The 22,649-nt window shown below is 32.5% G+C and overlaps 1 pseudogene; it reads left to right on the forward strand.

The window, feature by feature from the left end:
- Window positions 1-17,937: 17,937 nt before the first annotated feature.
- Window positions 17,938-21,705, forward strand: LOC149534037 (pentatricopeptide repeat-containing protein At2g13600-like; annotated as a pseudogene).
- The last annotated feature ends 944 nt before the right edge of the window (window positions 21,706-22,649 follow it).

Below are 22,649 nucleotides of genomic sequence, written 5' to 3' on the forward strand. Positions count from 1 at the left end.
TGAGCTAGTTTCTTTGTATGGGGTTAAGCTTCTTGTTCCAAAACTTGTTCACCTATAGGGGAACAAAGCACAACCTTGTCAGTATAAGGGTGTGGTATCACTGAACTAGAACTAGCTGAGGTCATTTAAGGGGGATGCTCTATTTCTTTCAGTGTCAATAACTTTTTCATCTTAAGTCGATATTTAGTTCTATTAATTACAAGGACAGTTCTAGCATGGATCTCTTCCTCTTCTCACTTATTTAATCTAGGCTAGGCATAGGTATAACTTTGACTTGGTCTATGAACATAGGGTCCAAGACCTCTTCATTCTCTACCTCTTCAATTCCTGAGACTTTCAATGGGAGATTGAACTCCAAAATCTGCTTGATTATGAATTGAGACCACAACCTCTTCCTTCCTTGTAGATCATCCTCATAGTCTACCCAATATTCCTCCACATTGAGTTCATGAATGATTGATGGATGCAATTCAAATTAAGAACTGACAAAGTTCTTATTATCAACATTAGGTCAGAAAGAGTATGATTGTGAATTCATGGCTTTTATTTTTTCTTTGAGGAAAAGGGCATCTTGGATTATTTTTCAATAGTGTTGGCCTATTTCAATAGGAAAAACATATCCAAAATCCCTTCTGACCTTGAAATTCTTATCAACTTTGAGAACTTGGTGGCATACCTCAATCAAAGTGTATCTGTCTAAACAATATGTAGGTAACTTCAAAGGATTCCCTTGAAATCCTCCAACTTTCAGATAAGTAAATTTGGGGAACAATTTAAAATAGCTACCATAAATTGTAAGCAGTAGCATGGCCTCTCCCAAAAATCTTTTATTTTCTTTGCCTTGCAATTGAAACACCAATATTCCTAGGAAAGTATCCTGAACTCTACGAAAATCTTCAGAGTTTCTCTTTTTCTATAGTAGGGGGTAGAAATCATAAATGACCATATTATCAACCCATATTTTATGGGAAAAACCTTCCCATTATCTTCAACAAGCCAAAACATGGAAAATATAAGATGACATATAGAACCCCAAAGTCCCAAAGACTTGAGAAATCTCTTCATGTAGCCTATCCGTGATGATCTTGGCCTAGTCAATATTTTGTCTTTTGCAAGCACATCCTAGATTAGGAAATACATCCAATTTTCCCACAAGAAGGCATGTGGATTTCTCTTCACCCTTTCTAGAAGAATGATCACATCTCTAACCTTTAGTATCATGTATTCTCTGGTAAGGGGCCTCAACAGATGAGAGCCACCTTTCTCGGGTTTCAATAACTAGTTTCTACAAATGATGCTATTATAATCCTTGGAGTTAATGGTGAATTAGAATATGATAGGGTGACAATCCAATCTTGATATACCTCTTTGGATGGAATTCTGAGGGCTCCCATGATGGTAACACTGTTAACATATACTAGAACTTCACCATTAAAATTTTGAATACACTTCTTAACTACATCATATTTTCCACTATATTCGAATACTATTTTAGGGTAGGGTATACCTTCAAGGAAGCTAACAACTTGGATAAGACCACTTTTAGACATACGCTCGGCTATAGAATCTGAGTGTGTATTCTTGAACCTATCCACTTGTTGTCTTCAATTTTGACATCACAAGATTGAGGAAGCCCAATGGAATTTTCTCATGGATTCATAAGCATAGCATCCTCTCTGTTTCTATCTTAACGAGTTAATGAGACATCATAAAAATGATTCATTATCCTTGAATTGTTCTTTGTGCAATCTTATTTATGTGATCTTTTGATTTTTTCCATCGATATTATCCCCAATTGTTTATTGGTAGAGTTCCATTTCTCTAACTACAAACACTCAATTTTTGGTTAACTTTCTCATCTTTTCTTTGTTTTTCTTTGTGTTGTAAATATTTTTTGGTCTTTGTTTTGCCTTAGGTGAATAGCCCTTGGAATTCTGCTTGATTCAAGCTAACTTAGGTTGAAATTGGAGTTGTCTAGCTCAAGTTATAAGGGGAAAAGTGGGGTTTCTCAAGTCAACTACATATTTTTTATTTAGAACTTCATAAAAGTGGGCTTTTTATTGATAATTGCACGATATAAAGTTATATTTGATATTTAAAGTGGATTTAGTGATCCATTTTAAAATTTCAACTCATTTTGAGTTTATTTGACCTTAGTTTTAAATGTTTTATGAAAATAGTTTATTTCCAGTTATTCTTCATGTTTTTTTTTTTTTTTTTTGGCAAAAGTGGGCAAGCCACTAGATATATTTTATTAATTTTAAAAAAAACTATAGTTAACTATTAAATATAATTACATGAGACAACTTAAGTGTATAAGTAGGATTTTTCTTTCATATTGCATATATCCACATGCAAAATACTCCATTTTAATACACTTTCAATAAATTATAAGTCCCAACATCATAAAAGTGTGTTTTTTAAATGTGATTGCATATGTAATTGTGTTTACAGTTTATTTTTTATAACTAAATGCTTATATTTTTTTAAATCGCCATTTAAAGTGGAGTTTTGAAACTCATTTTCATGTAAATATAAAATCAAGATGAGTTCTCTATTCATTTTAAGCCAAAGTGGTGATTTTGGACCCAAATACGTATGTTTTTAATTAAAATATATGTTTTCCTTTATTCTATGTCATAAGTGCTGATTTTTTAGCAAAATGCATATGTTTTATTAAACATGTAAATGTTATTGAATGTGTGTTTGGACTTGTAAATTCCACTTGGAGTGAAAGTGGAGATTTTATACCATAATGCATATATTTTCCAATATGCATATGCTTCCCAAAAATGTGTTTTCATTAACAATTGAAATGGTCAACTAAGATTGGCAATTTTTGGTGGATATGCATGTATTTTACAACATGTGTTTGCTCGCAAAAGTTGTGTTTTCCTCTATCTAGGGCTAAGTGGAAATTTTTTGAGGAGAAGCATATTGTTTATTACATGTTTTTCATTCAAGAAATCTTTTTTTTCACTTGCAGCGTGAATTTGGAGGGTTTTTGTTCATCATTTTCACATGTAAACATTCCCCAAAAGTGCATCCATATATTAGCAACACATTGGCACATGTAATCCTTCAAAAAGTTCATATTTTTTACCAAAATACTATCCATTTTTGGGCTTATTCCACAAGTGGTGATTTTGGGAGTGATTGCATGTCACATGCTACATGCATTTGGTCAAAAACAACCCATCTAGGGCACATTTTTTGCCAAAAATGACTCATTTGTGAGTTTTTTCTACATTCAAATTCTTCCAAAGAGCTTTCTAAGTTAAGGATTTTTATTTCCAACTTGTTTGTTATCATTTCCAAGCTTAAAATGATGCCGTAGATGCCATTTTTAAATGCACTTACATATGGTTTTGATTTGGTCAAAGTTTGTTACAAATTTTGGCCATTTAATCTCTCTAACTATCTCCACATCTCCAAATTTGAATCTTGACTATCCTTAATGTTTGAAATTTGAAATCTATATAAGTCTTGTGATATTGGACAAATCTAAAATCCTAAATCTCTTGGATTTATTTTAGATTTCCTCAAATTTTAGATAAAGACTTCTTTTCTCATTTTTGGTGGAGTTGAGATAAAATTCCTTTATTATTTTCCTTAAGGCATTGATGTATATATTTATTTGCTTGTGAAAGCAGATATTTGTCATTTCTATTTTTAGATTTGCGTCTCTTTTTATTTGAATGCAAATCTTTGTCATTTCCATTTTCAGATTTGAATATTTCTGTGCATATGAAGTTGTTCCTTCTATCTTTTGTTCTTATTCTTCAAGTTCTATATGCAAGGTCCCATTTACTTGCATACGAAGTTGGGGATAAAATCTTTTTCTAATATGGAAGCAAATCTCTCTTTTCCCCTCAAGAGAGTGCAAGTGCAAGACCCACCAATATGCATTCCATGAACCTCCATATGGATGCCCTATGGTTGAAAAAGAATTCCCCACATGCTTGTCGCATACATAGCATGACTTATGTCTATTGAAGCATGATATGTTTCCATTTCATTACACTTTAATCCTCATTTTCACATTTTAAAGTTTGATGTCCACATATGCAATCCACTCCACAAAAACTTGTTTTGGCTATTCTAGCTATTTTTAAGCTATTACGAGCTTGACCCATTTGCTCATTCATTGTCCCTAACCATTCCATGACCTTTCCTTATAAATACCTTGCTCAAATCTGTGTGTTTACATACCCAAGTTTTCTATTGACCCTTCATATGATGATGTTCATCTACTATGGAACTTTCATGTGATAGTTGCGTAGGCACACCATTCAACAATGTCAACAGAAGTTACATCGGCAAAAGGGAACGAGACTACTGATGAATTGAATGACATTCTTAATCCACTCAATCATCAACTCAAGTTGTTGGATAGAATCTATTGTGTGTGGAACAACATGGCAGAGATTGATTTGGACGTCTTGTGTGAATACGAAATCATCATGTTTGTTGAGATGTACCATGATTACATACATGTGATAACCAACAAAGAGAAAGTTCTACAAGGACTTGTAAAAGATGCAAAGGCAATAGTAGCCACTATAACTAATCAAGAAAGCATGATTAGAGAGGCATTCAAAGGGTTATCATGCAAAATCATCACTAAAGATAATGGACTGGAGAATTAAGAAGATGTTCTCATAGAGTCCATAGAAGCCATCTGTTTACAGCTTGAAGTGGATGACTTCAACATCAGTGTAATGGATACATTTTCAACTTGGAAGTATTCATTAAAGAATCTCCAAAATCAAATGGATATTCTAACAAAGAGATATTTGGAGAAAAAAACATACTTAGGAAGGTTACAATGATCTCGCAACACACCAGTAAACTAGATATGTATAATTGTACACAAGTCCATGCAGAAGTTTGGAGAGCTGGTTGACACCATGTGAATACTTCAAATCAAATTTTCATATGCTTTAAGAAGAATAGAAGTAGGAAAGTTGCATGTAAAGAGAATCTATGTTGTAAGTACATGATAACATGCACCTGTACAACCAACTCATGTAGCTAAGTTCCAATTGCATTAGGCATGCAACTTTGGATAAAGTCAAAGTAGTTAGTTAGAGATAAGTTAAGGTGGTTGAGGTTGTTACACTTTGTCCTCCACCTTTCTCTCTCCTATTTTTGTATAAAAAAGAGAGATGTCATTAATCATCTTTGGACAAGGCAAGAAAAATATGCTAGTTTATATGTCCACTCTAAGACTTTGTGCTTGGATGTAGATCTAAATTGCTATCAATAAAAGAGGCAACTTGCTTTCAAACTTTTTGTTGATTCAAGGTATTATGTAATGACATTTTCTAGATATTTATTGTGAGTTTTGGATCTTTGATCAAGAGGGATTTGAATCTAATCGTGTAGACTTTGAGCTACCTATTACATTTAGAGCCAAATTTGAAGCTTTGAAGACTTTGTGTTGTAGGAGGACAAATTGTAAAAGATGGTAGTGGTTGATTACTTAGAGATGAAGACTTTGGGCTCAAGTTGTAAGTGTTTTTATTAAATTTGAGAGTGTCCACTAAGACAATTTGTGCCTTATTGTTTAATCTTCTTGAATCCTTATTTGAGACAACTACAAGAGACTTTGGATTCTTGTAATTGTTTTACAAAAATAAAAAGTAAACTGCTTCCCTTGGTGTTGTTCGTACGTCAATTATAGGGTCACTAGTATTATCGTAGCAATAAGGTACTTTTTGTTAAGGTGGAAAGATATATTTGTATGTAAATCATTCCAGCAAAAAGAGGAATTGATCAAGAGAACCATCCTTTACAAAATTTCAGTTAAGTTCCTACTGAAGCCACCTATAGTAAAAAGGGAGCCTTGTTGGAAGATTTGGGAGATTGTTAGAAGATTGGTTGCAAGCATGAATGTTGATGATATTCCTATGGGGGAGTATTGTAACTATGCTACTATGATAATATGTTACATTCATGATTGATTTTGTCATTGATGTCAACATAGCAGTTTTATGTGGTATTTGACAAAAGAACGATAGAAAGATCAAGTTGGTATGGATAGCTACTTGAGTATTATAACTATCCGAGCATATGGGAGATACTTTTGAGTATCTGGTATATGTAGTTAATGTTAGAAGAAGAAAGGATAAGTCTAGAAGAAATTATGAGAGTTTTGGTAATGTCTGTTCTAAGCTAGAGTTTATAGAGGTATGTTATGGTAAACTTGTTATATCTCTTAGCAGAGTTAATATCTTGAGGATCGAGGTTGAGGACATAGAGAAGACATGTTGAGGATGATGTGGCTAAGTTTTCTCATCATAATATTGTGTGTAAGAAAACTTATTCAAGTTACAAGGTAGAAGATTAACGTTATCGCTAAGTGTAATGTATTCTTAATGTGGTCTTATAATAATTAATTGAGAAGGACTAACAACTGACTTAGGGAATTGTTTTGAGGACTTGGTATAAAGGAAGGACATTTTCCTTTATCATGGCATGGATGATATGATTTGATGATTGATGATAAGCAGCAAAGAGTGTGGAATGCGAAGTTGAGCAGAGTAGTGTGGAAGTGAAGGAGAGGTTTTTGCTAAGTGATCCAAGGTTTGATATTTGGATCCAAGGTTTGTTACCTGGTCTACAAGGTCTAACAATGATTGGTCCAATTGACAAGACAGAGGAAAGAGGAAAGGAAAGGAGAAGATAATAGTAAATTACTTGTTTGAGCAGTGAGCTCTTCTTGTAGTTGAAATTGCATGTTTGAGCAGTGGGTTCATCTTGCATACATTGTACTACAACTCCTAACAAGGTTGGCACAACTACTAATAGGGACCCATTATACTAAATGTTGTAATAGACTCCTAATAGAGTCCATTCTCTCACAAGGAATATTTATATTAGTACATCATCATGTGGGCATCATTCCCACTGGGGTTTTCCCTCTAATCAAGGGTTTCCCTAGTCAACATATCTATTGTATTTGTCTATGAGCATTTTATTATGATTGTTGTTTACTTTGGTTGAATGGTTAAGTTTGTTTAAAGAAGATAAATCTTTTGATTTTTGGATTATTGATTCACACCCTCCCCCCTCTCAATTATCTTGGTGGACTATTGTTTCTAACAAGCCTCCCCTATTGCTGAGAGGAGAGAGAAATATCATGAAATGTTGCCTAAAGTCACAATTTTGTAAGTTGTATTTAGTGATGTACAAACAATTTAGCCAACACCACTACCTTCTCAATTTGCTCATCCACAAGGGTTGTGTCTCCTAACTCTAGTAAAAAGCTTGTCAAAGGGGTAGTATTCTTCTCTTTGGGAAATTTGGGACATAAGGTGGTCATGGGGATACATGATTATACCCACAATACTAGGCAAGATGCAAAAGGAAACAAGACAATACTTTAAAATTAAGAAAATAAACAAAGCAAAGAATGTAGGTGGAAAATGTAGACTCGCTGTGAATTTCTGATGTGGACACAATTTTCTATTCTCCTTTGGTTCTAGGAAGATGCACCAGATTTGCTACTTCATGAAATTTTGTCTTTTACTAGAAAAGGGGATTTTTATGATAACACATACCTAGATGAAAAGCACACCAAATCGTCAACGAAAGTAACAATCTATTAGGATTCCTTACTCGTTAATGAGTGATTTTCACTTCTGCACGTATTGGATTTTTATAACATCAACACCTTCACAAATTGGTATTAATTGCATGTATTTTCATCATTTTTGGAGACATTGGATATCTATGTACTGTATCTATAGGCGGGTCACTCTTAAGCTTGTGAACTGTGAATCTATAAACCATAACAAAATCAGTTCATGATTCAAGTTCACCCCATCATAGAATGTTAGGATAAAGTGCTCATTAAAACAAGTAAAATGAAAAATAAGTAATGGACCCTTGACATATAAGACTTTGAACTTGATTGAACTAACCTTAAGTGGTTCAAGGTTCAAGTTTGACGGAGCACTGAAATCTATTACAAGACACAACTCTTCTTGTTAGGTGCAAAAACATAAAATAGTGAACCGATGAACTTTGAATTTTGAACCAATAGGTTCAAGGTTCAAGTTCAAGATTCTGACTTGATAAAGCCAAATTGGAAGAACCATTTCCCAACAACTAACAAAGCAATTCTAAATCTTTGAACTTTGAACTTTGAACTGATGGGTTCAAGGTTCAAGGTTCGAATTCCTTACTCAAGACCCTTTTCATGAACTCAAGAAAAATAATAGAACCAAGTTCAATACGTAGCTAAAAATGTGAACTACTAGTCATGAAATATGGGGCAATGAGTTTGACTCAAGAATTGCACAATTTAATCCAGATAGAAATATCCTAATTTGACTTGTTATGGAAAATATCCCCTAGTTTTCAAGAGAGAACAAATTTTCAACCAAAAATTCTAGCTTTCAATTACTTTTTCTTTTCCTCCAAAAAAAATCTCAAAAATTATTCCACCTAATAATAATGAATCCTAGGCAAGAGCTTACAACACAACAATAAATTGTGAGCCTCTTATCTGGTAGGTCTTGAGTTCAAGTCTACTTGACTTAATAATAATAATAATAATTAATCACAATAAATAATAATAATAAATCTTGGCTTTGGCCTATTACTGATCATAAATAAATAAATAAATAATGAATCCCTAAGATGATGATCTCATCTAATTTATATAAAAATTCGATTAGGTTTTCTATAAATAGAACTCAACCTTCAAAAAAAAATAAAAAATCTAATTATCTAATTATTAATTTGGGCCACTTAGCTCGACTTCTAACTTGGAATTGATTATTAATTATTATTTGAGTGTCTTGCATTCAAAAAGCATATTTATAACCTAATTTGGAATTATTATTTTAAGCACAATATATTTTTGGATCGATAAATGGCCGAAGCCTTTTGATTATATTAATTTAATAAAATGCATCAAAGTTTTTCCATTCAAATGAGCATTGGTAGGAAAGAACGAAGAAGAAAACCTCCAGTCTTTCCCAAGACCATAGTTCTTTATTATTACATTATTAAAAGGGGCATACCCTAGTTATCAGTTTTGAATTTTTATTTTTAAATACAATATAAATGATTAGCTTCCTACTCTGAATTTTGTAGGTTTCAATTATCTCTATAACAATCATCATTTTCTATTTAGTGGTTGGGTTGTAGGTAACAAATTCATCCTGATCTTTATTTATTTGGAAAGGACTCTTCTTTTACAAATCTAGAAAAAGTGGTAACACCTTGCTTACTTGTTGATCAGTGGTGCAACTCAAAAAATAATGTTAGAACTGTTAGTTAAAAATATCAAATTTGATATCCCTGATATCCTTTAGTGTCTATTGCTTAACTTTATGAAAATGATTACTGTTGTTAGTATTAATTTATATGTATAGTCTTGTTATATCTCTAACATAATAACCACCTATAATTTAAACTTAAGCTTAACAATCTCTAGATAAGTCTAATAACTATGTCAGTTATTCTAATTCCCTCTTAAGATGGTTTTAATTAAGAAACCTTGTTCTCAAATCTGAGACAACATTGTAATAATCAATAACCCGATCTAAGAATAGGATCTTGGCTCGTATATGTTTGATTATTAGTTCAATTTAAATATTAAGTATGCATTTGTTCTTTTTACATTTGAGTTAGTGGATCCTCTACTTAACAGAGTATGCTTATACTTGATTCTGATTCCCAATGATCCCATTTCTAAGAGATTAAATGGGTAGATAGTGCTCAATGTTTATCTCAGGATAAAAATAAATTAGGATTAGTCTCAAACATATCAGAATACGGGACCCCGATTTAACCAAAGAGTACACTAAATATATTAATTGACCAAAACCACTACATCCATGAGAAAAGGACATAAATCATTCAAAGGAGGCTAAAAGATAAGAAAAAGCTAAGATAGCCTCAAACCATTAACACTAGACAAATTGATTGAGATTATAACATATAGTTGTATTAATATTGTCAAATATTTACAAACAAAGATTCTCCAGAGAAAGAGCTCGAGCATCTATAAACTGAAATCAAGCTATAAGACCGAACTATGTATAACAATTTAGAGAAAAATCCATATAAAACCAAAGCATAACAAGTCATCAAGGAAAAAACAGAGCAAAACATTGTCCATAAGACATAAAACCAGAAACAATCAAAAGCCCTATACACCAAAACCTAAACCAAAAGATACAATGAAACTTCAGATGAAAACACCATAACACAAAAGACTAAACCTCTTCCTTTTTGATGCAGACCATAATGATTTCTGAAGCTTCCTTGATATTAGACACTGAAAACCCAGGAGGAAATACATAAGTCATCTTCTCTTTATTGGATTTGAACAAATTGGGGAGAATGAATTCCACATTTTCCAGATTGTCCAATTCAACCTCCAGCTTAATGTATACAGAGTAAAGATTTAAATAACTTTGGAGCCATTCCAAATTCTGCTCCTCCATGATCCCTCTCCAATGTAGAAGAAAGTTAATGTTAGCCTCCATCTTCAACCAAGCTTGGTAAAACAAGGCATTATCTCTAATTGATAGAATTGGATGCCTATATACCTTAGCTTGACCCAAACTTTATGGTGAGTGACTCATGTAAACCTCTAGTAATGGGATCCTATGATGTTGATTGATGCTTAAAACAACATGCTCTAACCCCAATTAACTAGGTAGGATAAAAAATATTGCGAAATAGATTGATGATCTCTATCTACCCTATGTTTTCCCTAGCTAAGCAGGCTATAAATGACCCAATAACTAAGCTATTTGTGTGCCAAGTGTAGTGATAATTGAATACTTGCTAACCTAAGATTCTACTCACTAAAACCCTGGATAAATCATCCATTGGGTTCAAAATCCTATTCCACCTCTCTAGTTTGACATTGCCCCTAAAAGTCAGTCCTTCTTTCCAGGGCGTGATAAATGATTACAGCTGACTCCATTCTAGTTATAAAACCTAACACTAAGATATGAAAGAAAGTGACAAATAGAGAAATGAGAGAGTGACACTTCATTTATAAAAAATCAAAGCCAAAATCTCTAGAAGGGCTCAACACATTAATGATTGAAAGTTCTGATCGTTCTCAGTCCCTCTCAATATTACCGATTTATAATGTTATTTGTAATCATTATTCATTAATCTCCTAATATTTGTTCCTCATCGAGTGAAAGTATAATGTCATTTTCTTACAAAGATTATATTTTAAAATATAGGTCTCCAGATTTGAGATAGTTATATTTCTATTTTGAGTCTTTCTTGTTAAATTTAATTTTGATATTCATGATTATTTAAATATACATCAACTATATATTTAGACATTTTGTAAAATTATGCCTAAATCTTGTTAAAGATTGACAACATGTATTAATACTTAGTATATCTTCAAAATGAAAGCTAGACTATATTATATTGAGTCTAACTCGTATCTAGGGAAAAAAATGTATAAAGTCTTCTCCCTTGACTCTTTTATTTTCTAACATATTTGCATATGTATTACCTTCATGGTAGATATGTTGAAATCTAGTATCTACAAATTGATCTATTAAGCATAGGACAATTTCAAGTTTGGAATTCATCACCCAGTTCAGTGTCTGACAATTTTAAGCACAATATTATGAAAGAATTATAATTTAATAATTTTAGTTGTGCAACTTGACTTTTAAAAATAATCCATATCCTTCGCGGAACTTACAATTACATTTATGATTTTATACTTAATTATCTCTTCCAATTCCACAATTAGACTTTTAACTAAGTCTTTTAAATAAACAAGAGCTTTAGGAGAGCTTGAGTCCCTGTTTTTAGCCTATTGATAATTTATATGTAGAAATGGAGACTAAGTGTTTGGATAATTATGTACAAGATCTCTTGACTAGTGGAGGTTTTGGTAGCAACAAGATAGAAACTTCTATATACTAGCACTTGCACCCGAAGGAGCAAGGGATACGCCGATAGTAACAAAAAACACAAATCTATATAAAATAATTGTTCACATCTATTTTTTTTGTCAAAACTTTTAATAAAATATGAAGAAAATATAAAAGAGGAAAACAAAATAAACATAGTGAAATTGAAATAGTTAAGTAATAAATGGTTGAGTCACATACATACTTGAAATGTAGAAGATGAAAACAAATTTGTTCTTAAATTCATATACATGTATTATAGAATAAAAGAAATGTAGAAAAGGAAAACAAAAAAGACAAAGATAGTTAATTGGTATGTGTTTTGGCCACATAGTAAACTATTCTTGAAGCAAAATAAGAGAGACATCTACACGTTTTTTTATTTGTAAGTTTAATAGAATGTATTACAAGGTAATGAGTAGTTTGTTTTTAGAAGAACAAGAAATAGATTTCAATGGTATGTAGTTACAAAAAAGGTTAATTTTTTCAAAAGAAACAACAATTCAAAGTGCGGCCAAGGACCAATTACAAGCAATATAAGTTTGGATGACTTTCTATAAGGGGCATCTTCTTACCATACATGTAACACAACAATAGTATTCATTAGGGAAAATAGATATTAAATTCGATAAATATAATCAACAAGAGCTCTTGGTGAGCTAGAGTCCCTGCCTTTTGCCTTTTAAGAAAATGGGAGCAACCATGAAGTTAACTAAGCTCTATTTCAGTAGACTGAACTCACAATTTTTTAATAAATTGTAGTTTTATTGTATAATTTAAATTTAATTTAATTAAAAATTGTAATGCTAATTGTATGTATTCCAAGATTTTCATATATGCATAGGATACTACAAATTTTAACAAATTTATTAGCCAATTATAAATGAATAGTTGTATTCAAAATTAATAGAATATTATGCATTCAAAGTTAATAAAATATTATACTAATATTTAGAGACACTAATTAATTAGTAAAGTTTATAATTTTATTTTATAAAATGTCAACCACAACATTTATTAATTTTTTAATTAGATATAAATAAATGGAATATTGAAAAAAATAGAAATCTAAAAAATGAAAATCAATTAAGAGAAAATAAAATAACTTAGACAAGACTAATAAAACACTATAAACTAATATCAAAAAATCTTCTTGTCTATGTCAACTACTATACTACATTTTATCTTTGTACTTGTCAATTCATATACTAAGACACCCTTGGTATAATAGATTTTTAATATCTAAATATAATATTTTGTATATATGATTATTATATATATATCATATTTGAAGGCAACAACTTAAATACAATAGTAATTTGTGAGCTTTTATTAAGATCTACCTTTAAAAAAATAGAATAAAATATTAATCTATAATTTTATAAAACATTATTCTTCTATATTTTAATTATTTTTAATTTTTAATCAAATAACCAAACATTTTTTTACTAACAATTAATAATCATTTTATATAAATTTAAAAAATTTATGATTTACAATAAAACTTGCAAAAGTAAAATATTTCATCAACACAAATTAGTTAAAACAAGTTTTAAAGTTTTTACTTTATTATTAGTTTGAAGTTTATAATTAAAATATTTACTTATATAATCAAATTAATTTTTGTAATTGATTTTACTTAATAATAATTTTTATTATAATAAATAAAAAATTAACTTCAAAAATCACAACATTGTGGTGTGAATAAAGTGTAAAAGTTTTAGAAAAAGTTTTGGTTTCCGGAAAAACGCACGGGGTAGAGTTGGGAGGAAAAAATATAATTAATATTAGAAAGCAAAGAAACTACTCATCGAAATCCAAAGGCAATGTCATTTTTTTGGCAGACTCAGTGTAGATTGATATTTATCATTTTGGGAGTGAATTTCAAGACATGGGGTATGTTCTCATGCTGCAGCAGAATCATGACAGTATGACATTGACAAGCATTAAATTCATGCTTATCTCTTGTTGATTTTTTGGCTTTTTTTCATTCAAGAAAAATACATTTATACCCCAGCAAATTGGTCACTGACCAATAAAAAAATAGAAATTTGTTGCTAATAATTCAATTTAAAAATACATGTATAAAAACCTTAGATTTTAACATTATATTTCTACCATCAAATTAATGTAGGGGGCTCTACTTAAAACATTAGTTCCCTGCCTTACATAAGGTAGGGACTATTAAAAAGTGATGAAGTAAATGCACAAAGAGACGTATATTAAGGCATATATAGTAGAGGTAAAGAAGAATACTTTACTTCTAACAATTTTATTCATTTTCAAAGCAAACAGAAAATGTATGCCCCTTGGAATCACCTAAATTTAAAAGGTCTAGAAAACATTGGAGCATATGTAGGTGGAGAGGCTTCAGCAAGTGGTTCTCTCCAACAGAGGATAATGGACTTTCATAGGTTCATCAAAGTAACATATTTTAAGTGCTTAAGTTCTCCTTACCATAACCTTAAATATTTAAACACTTTTCAAGGTTAGTGTAAACATTAAAAATGTCATTCCAGTATGCACATTCCATTTTTCTAAAAAGAAGAGTGGCTAAATATCAATATGGGCAATACACACATTTCTTTCAACTTTAATAATGTATATAGATCAAAATCGATGCAAAAATAATATTTGAAAAATAAATCAAAATGGACATTGTGATGAAATTCCTAGGGGACAGGCTATCCTCCCACAAAAAAGTACCAAAAACAAAACAAAGTCAAAACCTTTTTTTTCCAGATTCACGAAAATGCAGTGATTTTTTTTCCAAATTCTTTAATGTTTTCAACTACAAACTATGCAATCATGGAGATCAAACACTGAAATTTTCAAAAAAATCCATGATGTTTTCGATCTTTTGAAAATTGGTCAACTGTACATTTTTGTGGGAGGATAGTCACATCCAATTCCTAGGGGGGTAGACTTCAAATTATTTCCAAAGGCATAATGAATGTACCATCCTCTTCTTCCTTCTAAAAATGTGCCTCTAAAGTTTAAGGATTCTTTTATTCTTTGTTCTTTTAGTATGTTGTGATCAAACATTGTTTCTTTGCTAGACAACCAAGACCAAAACATTAAAATATCACATTATACTCATGAGATTCATATAAAATTATAGTTATAAGTTTGAAGGACAAATTGTCAATAAATTGTAATATTTCTTGTAAGAACAAACTTTTCTAATTTCTACAAATGCTATATGCAAAGAGAAACAATACTATTAGAGCATACATTTCCATTTTTATCATGTCCATTGCTGAAAATGATATTATTGAGATTGGAGAACAAAGAAATGAACGACTGACAATCTATTTCCCACACTAATATAATCTAAACATTCAACAAAAAGGTCATATCATGCTTATATTGTGCTATGGAAAAACATTACTATTCAGCTTGCCACCAATGTGTTGGTTATCAATAGTTCTTAAGAAGCATGATTTCAATGTCCAAATAATATATTAAAATTAAAGATTTTTTCAGTCTTGCTTTATATTAAGTGAAAGAGATTAACAAAAAGGTTGCCAATTGTTTAATACTTTTAAAATTCTATAAATTGGAGTGATTTGAAGTTGCGGGATAATCTTAAGCATGTGAAACATACCTTGGAACCTAGCCACTTACAAAAATAGAAATAAAAAAAGGTGATACAATAGGATTGAAAGCACAGAAAGGAATGGAAAAGGGAAAAGAATTGTAGCATTTTGCATTTTCCCTAGCCAACATAATAGCCACCCTCCTCTTTTATAATGCATTAGCAATATATAGTATATTTTTATCAAGCAAGAATAGGGGACGCCCTTCATATTGCTTGGGATAGTCCATTGCAATCATGTTAAATGAGGACAAAAACTCTTGGCTTTCTTTCTTCCCTTCTTGATATTAAATATCATGAATGAAGAATCCTTACATTGGTAATTAAATTGTGTAATAATGTACCCAAAATTGAATTTCTTAAACCCCAAATTCAAAACAACAAATAAAAGTAGAATGAATTATTTTTATCATTTACTTTTCGAATCTAAAACCTCAAAGTAAATGAACTCTTATATTTTAGAGAACCCCAAATATGATGGAAAATATGGTGGATTTCCATTTATGAAGCCACAAGATGTCATGATTTCAATTGTTTGTTGATTTTTTTTTACTAATAAACTTTTAACCTGTCCATAAAAATCAAAATACAAATGAATTTAAATTAGACACAATGATCATAAAACTAACCATCGATGTACTTAAAAATCTCTAAGAGCCCATCCGACAACAAGCACCACTTTAAAACATTCACCAACAACTTGTTATGTTTACCCTCTTATAGTCGCTCACCCATAAAAATAGTACTTTTTGCACAAATGGATCAATCAGCAACCAAGAAAGTTAAAAAATGATCAACTATTAATGCATGTGCAATTAGTTATAAATACATATGCTATCATTTTTTGGAACTTTTTATGAACAATTATTACGAAGATCTATAACATATCAATCTCAAAGTTTCCTACCAATTTTCATCAAATTCCCTATCAAAAATTATTTTGTTCCAAACACATACCAAAGTGTTGCCACATAAAGGGATCAAATTCTTTATTCCCTACTTTTAATGCCACATCATATTAAATGCATTATGTTCCCATTGGGATGACCAATAAGAAAAGATAATTCTTGGAGGAATACACTGATTAGAGGCAACCTTATTAATCTAACACGACACAAGGTGAATTGGCTTCTTGTCTCATGTAAAAGTCAAACAAGATTTGTCTAACCGGATTTGTGTAAGTAGTTTACAGATCTATTTCCCTCACAAGGCCTTCTCTTACGGATTATAATAAGATTAAATTAAATTTTTACTTGATCTAAGATTCAAACCACCCATCAGACATTTGGGGAATTTTACGATCATTGAATTGAATTGAATTGAAGGTATTTTAATAGCGTCCATGAAGCTAGCCAACCTATGGGACTATATGCATGTTCTTTTCAAGTTTAATCCTGCTTCTTATGCATTTGCCTTAAAAAACTAGCTGTATCATGTGTCAACCAATGGATTTGAAAAAAAATGCATACACGTTCTCTACAATGCATTTAACTTGTGTTCAATTGCAACCTTAGCTACCAACCAAGAAATGTTGGAGGCATAATTTGTCAAGAAATAGTGTGAGAAAATACAAAAGAAGCCACAAAACCATATGAATGAAAAATGGAAGCATAGGCCATTGCAGTTGGGTAGTGCAAGAGGCTCGAGAAAAAGGAGAATGAAACCCCCCAATTTGTAAGATGAGAAAGAATATCCACCTGATCTATCCAACCCATTACAATTCATCCATGATGCTCTTTCTGCCCTGAATCCATGGGGAAAATACTCCACATTGAAACCAAGATCAGTCGATGTCTGGAGAACTGAACCCAAGGCAAACTCATTCATCTCTGCACAAGTGATGGAATTCTTTCTGGTAAGTAAAAGAATAATAAAAAATAAAATTATGCAAGGTAAAGCTGATGTCAGAAGAATAAATATTCATGGAAAATCTATGAGAATCTTCATGACTAATCAAAATTAGTAGTCCTCATAACTTAGGTGAGAAGTGCTCTTGATTAAGCAATTAGAACATTGTGTTTTGATAAAAGAAAATCTAATTTAATCTGCATAGCAATAAAGATTTTATTTGGTCATAGAGACTTGATTTGATTTGCATAAGATTTGATTTTGATTTGAACTTGATTTTCAGGTGGCTATGTGAATTTTCTATTGATTGGTAGGTAACTATAAACCATGGCATGTAACTATAAACCAAGGAATAGTTACCAGCTGGGTTTTCAACGACAGACAGGTATTGAGTGAAATGTCCACCTATAATAGCCTATTAGCTAAAAATGAAGTTTCTTAGAAATATTTTACAAGAGTACTATTTTGTGTGGAAAACCCCTCCATCAACAATGCTCATGGAGTTCTGCAATGACAGAAAAAACAGTGGTAGTTTTCTTTGTTGGGGTTCAAATGATTCAATGCAAGTGTACAATGGCTGCCATTCAAAAACATGTCAATAGAAGTAGCTTTAGTTCATCATACTCCCATCTCGAATTAATATGTGAACAACCTTCCAAATATGTTTGTGCATTGCAGGAATGTATAAGCAAGAAAGCCCTAAGAGAGGGCAGGAAAATCAATGCCTACATCAGTAGAAAGTCATTTGCAGGAAACATTGTATTACAAAATACTCTAATCAGCATGTATGTCAAATGCGGAAGTATGGTAGGCTTGCAGGGTTTTCGATGAAATAGCAAAGAAAGATGTTTGCTCTTGGACTGTGATGATCACAGCTTGTGCAAGGCATGATATTCCTCAACAAGCACTTTAAGTTTTCCACCAAATGCAACAAAATGCAGGCGTAAAACCTAATAATCTCACTTACTTTGTTGAGCTCTCAACGTACGCCAACTTAGAATTTCTGAACCAGGGTATGAAAATACATCAATAGATTATAAAATGCGGATTTGTGTCCAATGTGTTTGTTGCCAGTGCCCTTGTAGACAAGTATGCAAAATGCAGTAAAATTGAGAATGCACGCCATTTGTTTGACAAAATGGGGTAGTGAGACTTGGTGTCCTAGAATGCCATGATTGCAAGATATGCTCAAAATGGGTTTATGTGTGATGCACTGATTCTTTTTGAGGAGATGCCAGAGAAGAATGTCATCTCATGGAATTCATTAGTTGCAAGATATGCACAGAATGGTGATGTGGATACGGCCTTGAAATTGTTTGATGAAATTCCTCAGTGAAAGGTTTCCTAGAATGCGATGATTTTAGGGCTTTTGTAGGATGGGCTTATTGATGAGGCCCTAAAGCTATTTAAAAGAATGCATCAATGTAGTGTGGTGTCATGGAATGCAATCATATCAAACGTTGCACAAAATGGGCGGGGGGAGGAGTTGCTTGATTTTTTTCAAGAAATGAAAGCAACTAGCATGGGGTTGGATTCCCATAGTTATGGAAGTGTTCTTCTTGTGTGTGGCAACATGGAGACTTTCGAGTTAGGTATGGAAATCCATGAAGAAATAGTAAGGCAATAATTTGAGTCTAATGTCGTCGTTATGACAAACTTGGTAGACATGTATGCACAATGTGGGAGTCTTGCCAAGGCTCGTCAAACGTTTGACAAAATGCATCAAAGGGATGTGGTGGCTTGGATGCTATGATTCCAGGTTATGCTATGCATGGATGTGCAAAGGAGGCCTTTCAACTCTTTGAATGAATGAAATCTTCTAATATGAATCCTAATCATATTACCTTCATTTGTGTCCTTTATGCATGTGTTCATGTAGGACTATGTAATGGGCACCCTAGTTATAACTTCGTGAAAGACTTTGCAAGAAAGCTCTGATACCACTGTAATGGACACCCAGGAATGCCCAAAAGCTGAACCAACTACTGAAATTATATTAATTCTAAAAATGTTGCAATCAAGTAAAGAGATGTATTCCAAAGGCCAAACCCTAAGGGAATGATGTTTAGAATGTTACAAGAGAGAATGAACGTCCCCTATTGCCAAAAAAGAGTGTGATTCACACATCCAAGCTCTTATCAAATGCAAGTTATAATCATCCGATGCTCAGCAATGAGACTTTCAGCCCTATTTATCCTTTTCTTCATCCTTCTGGAAGGAACTAAAACATTAATTAATTGCAAGAGCTAGAAGCTTCCTCCTTCCAATAATTAATGCATACCTTAGAAATTCCTCCCTAGAAATAATTAATTAAATCACGAGAGGCTTCCGTCCTTCCAATAATTAATACATACCCTAGAAGCTACTCCCTTGTAATTAATAATTAAATTAATTAAATACAAAGTCACCTTTAAATTGAATGACTTTATAAAAAAATAATTTAATTTCTTCTTATCCTTCACTTAGACTTTGGAGAACGTGAGAGCAAAAAATGGGATCATTACAAATCCGCCCTCCTTGAAATTGCTTGTCCTCAAGCAATCTGGCAATACAATGAACTCCAACCTCCACTTGGATCCCAATTGAAGTAGTATGCGACATCCTTGTGGACATTAAACCAACTACAAATCAACATTATTAGGACCAACCACATGTTGTGCAACCTAGCACCCAATACTTGTGTTGATGGTGAAGAAGCCAGAATGTCACCAAAAGGTAACTCCATATAAGATCTATGAAATCTCTTTTTCCCAACTGCTGCCACAAAAAATTGAATCTTTGTAGATGGTGAAAACTCATAATCATCAGCATGTGTGGCTTCATTAGAAAATACATCAACCACTGCATTTATACCATTAAACTCCTCATTGGATGGTTCAACTGACATAGAAGTGGCTGCTGATATGGTAGTATCCTCATGTTCTCCTAATCCCACTATTACTGTAGCACCATCTCCCGACAAAGCTTCATATGTGGTCTCTTGACTTTGCGCACATGTTTCTATTGATTTCACTGAAACACCCATATCACCAACATCATAACTGACTGGCTCTATACGTGTCTCGATCCCACTTGAGGAATCAACTACCTTCTGCTCTGAAGCAACATACAAATCATCAATGTTGATGCCCATCTGTCTAGCCATAAGCTGCAACATCATATCCATTCGCCTATTCTGCTCCTATAGCATCCTATTCTGCTCCTATTGCATACGTTGCCCCTTCTCCAATGTACCCAATAACTGTCTGAACATCACATCTTGATCTGGACTAATATACATTTTTTCAAACACTTTTCCCTTTATCCGGCTATCTATATGATCTCCACAGGATGGCAGGACTTATAGCTCTGATACCACTGTAATGGGCACCCTAGTTATAACTTCGTGAAAGACTTTGCAAGAAAGCTCTGATACCACTGTAATGGACACCCAAGAATGCCCAAAAGCTGAACCAACTACTGAAATTATATTAATTTTAAAAATGTTGCAATCAAGTAAAGAGATGTATTCCAAAGGCCAAACCCTAAGGGAATGACGTCTAGAATGTTACAACAGAGAATGAACGTCCCCTATTGCCAAAAAAGAGTGTGATTCACACATCCAAGCTCTTATCAAATGCAAGTTATAATCATCCGATGCTCAGCAATGAGACTTTCAGCCCTATTTATCCTTTTCTTCATCCTTCTGGAAGGAACTAAAACATTAATTAATTGCAAGAGCTAGAAGCTTCCTCCTTCCAATAATTAATGCATACCCTAAAAATTCCTCCCTAGCAATAATTAATTAAATCACGAGAGGCTTCCGTCCTTCCAATAATTAATACATACCCTAGAAGCTACTCCCTTGTAATTAATAATTAAATTAATTAAATACAAAGTCACCTTTAAATTGAATGACTTTATAAAAAATTAATTTAATTTCTTCTTATCCTCCACTTAGACTTTGGAGAACGTGAGAGCAAAAAATGGGATCATTACAGACTAGTTGATGATGGCTATCAATACTTCGATTCCATGTGCAAACATTATCATATTGAACCTAAAAATGATCATTATACGTGCATGGTTTACCTTCTTGGCCAAGCAGGGCACCTAGAGGAGGCAATACACTTCATTAAGATAATACCAACAAAACTTGATACTGTAATATGGAATCGTTTGCTTGGCGCATGTAGAATACACAAGAATCTAGAGATTGCACAACGGGCAGCAGAACATCTTTTCAAATTAAGCCCTACTGATCCAGCACCTTATGTGCTTCTTTCAAACATTTATGCCTCAGCTGGTAGGTGGGATGACTTTGGAAAAGTTTGACAAGTGATGAAAGAAAAAGATATTTAAAATACTCCTGGATAGAGTATTATTTTTTTCCTTAAGCCATCCTCGCATGACATCAAAACACAAATGTGAATCTAGAATGTGATAATTAAATTTGAAGTAAAACATCAACTATTCTACTTATACCCAACAATACTCCAAACTGAATCAGAAATTATAAAAAATTCACTGGTTATTGTAGTGACACTCGGAGCGTGAACAATAACCAAATCCTGAAAACCCATTACACAAATAAGTGAAGTCATCAATTAAGTAAATCTGAAAACCAATGCATCTATGAATTCTACTTGTACAAACGTGTTGACTTCAATTTCTTTGAACGTCAGATCTAGTTCCCTGTAATAGAGGTTACAAGCCTACTTAGTCGATACCATGGCCCTGGTATGCCCCATTTACAATGGTTTTTTCCTTCTTCAAAGTATCTTCTATTCCCTCCATTAAAAAAAAGAGTATCTTCTGTTACCTCATCCTCTTGACAATTTTATTTTAAACTTCTGTTTAAATTGCATGAAACATAGACTGGAACAAAGGAAAAATCAGCTTCTCCAGAATCGACATCCGCACAGAGCTCTCCTAAAAAGTACGATGTATGGCAAACAAATGGCTTCTACAGCGGCTATTTCACAAGCCAGTCTTCATTATAGTTTGCTGGAAGATTGTACACATAAGTCTTCACAACACTCGACAACACTACACCAAAATACCATAACATCAAACACATATATGAGAAAAACAGTACCGAGTTTGAAAAAGAAAAATACATATTTGAAAAAATGAAACAAAAGATTTTTGAAAATGATACAAAGATTACTTAATATCCTTTAAATACATAGACAATCCTCAGACGCTTCAGAGAAGACATTTTTGATGAGGCGGCTATGGCTAAAGCTCTCTTCCACCACAACACTATACATGAGCCCCCAAGCTTGAACCATGGATCTCCGAAT

The sequence above is a fragment of the Cupressus sempervirens genome, chromosome 10, assembly GCF_028749045.1.
Source record: "Cupressus sempervirens isolate cs-2001-9-10 chromosome 10, ASM2874904v1, whole genome shotgun sequence".
NCBI lineage: Eukaryota > Viridiplantae > Streptophyta > Pinopsida > Cupressales > Cupressaceae > Cupressus > Cupressus sempervirens.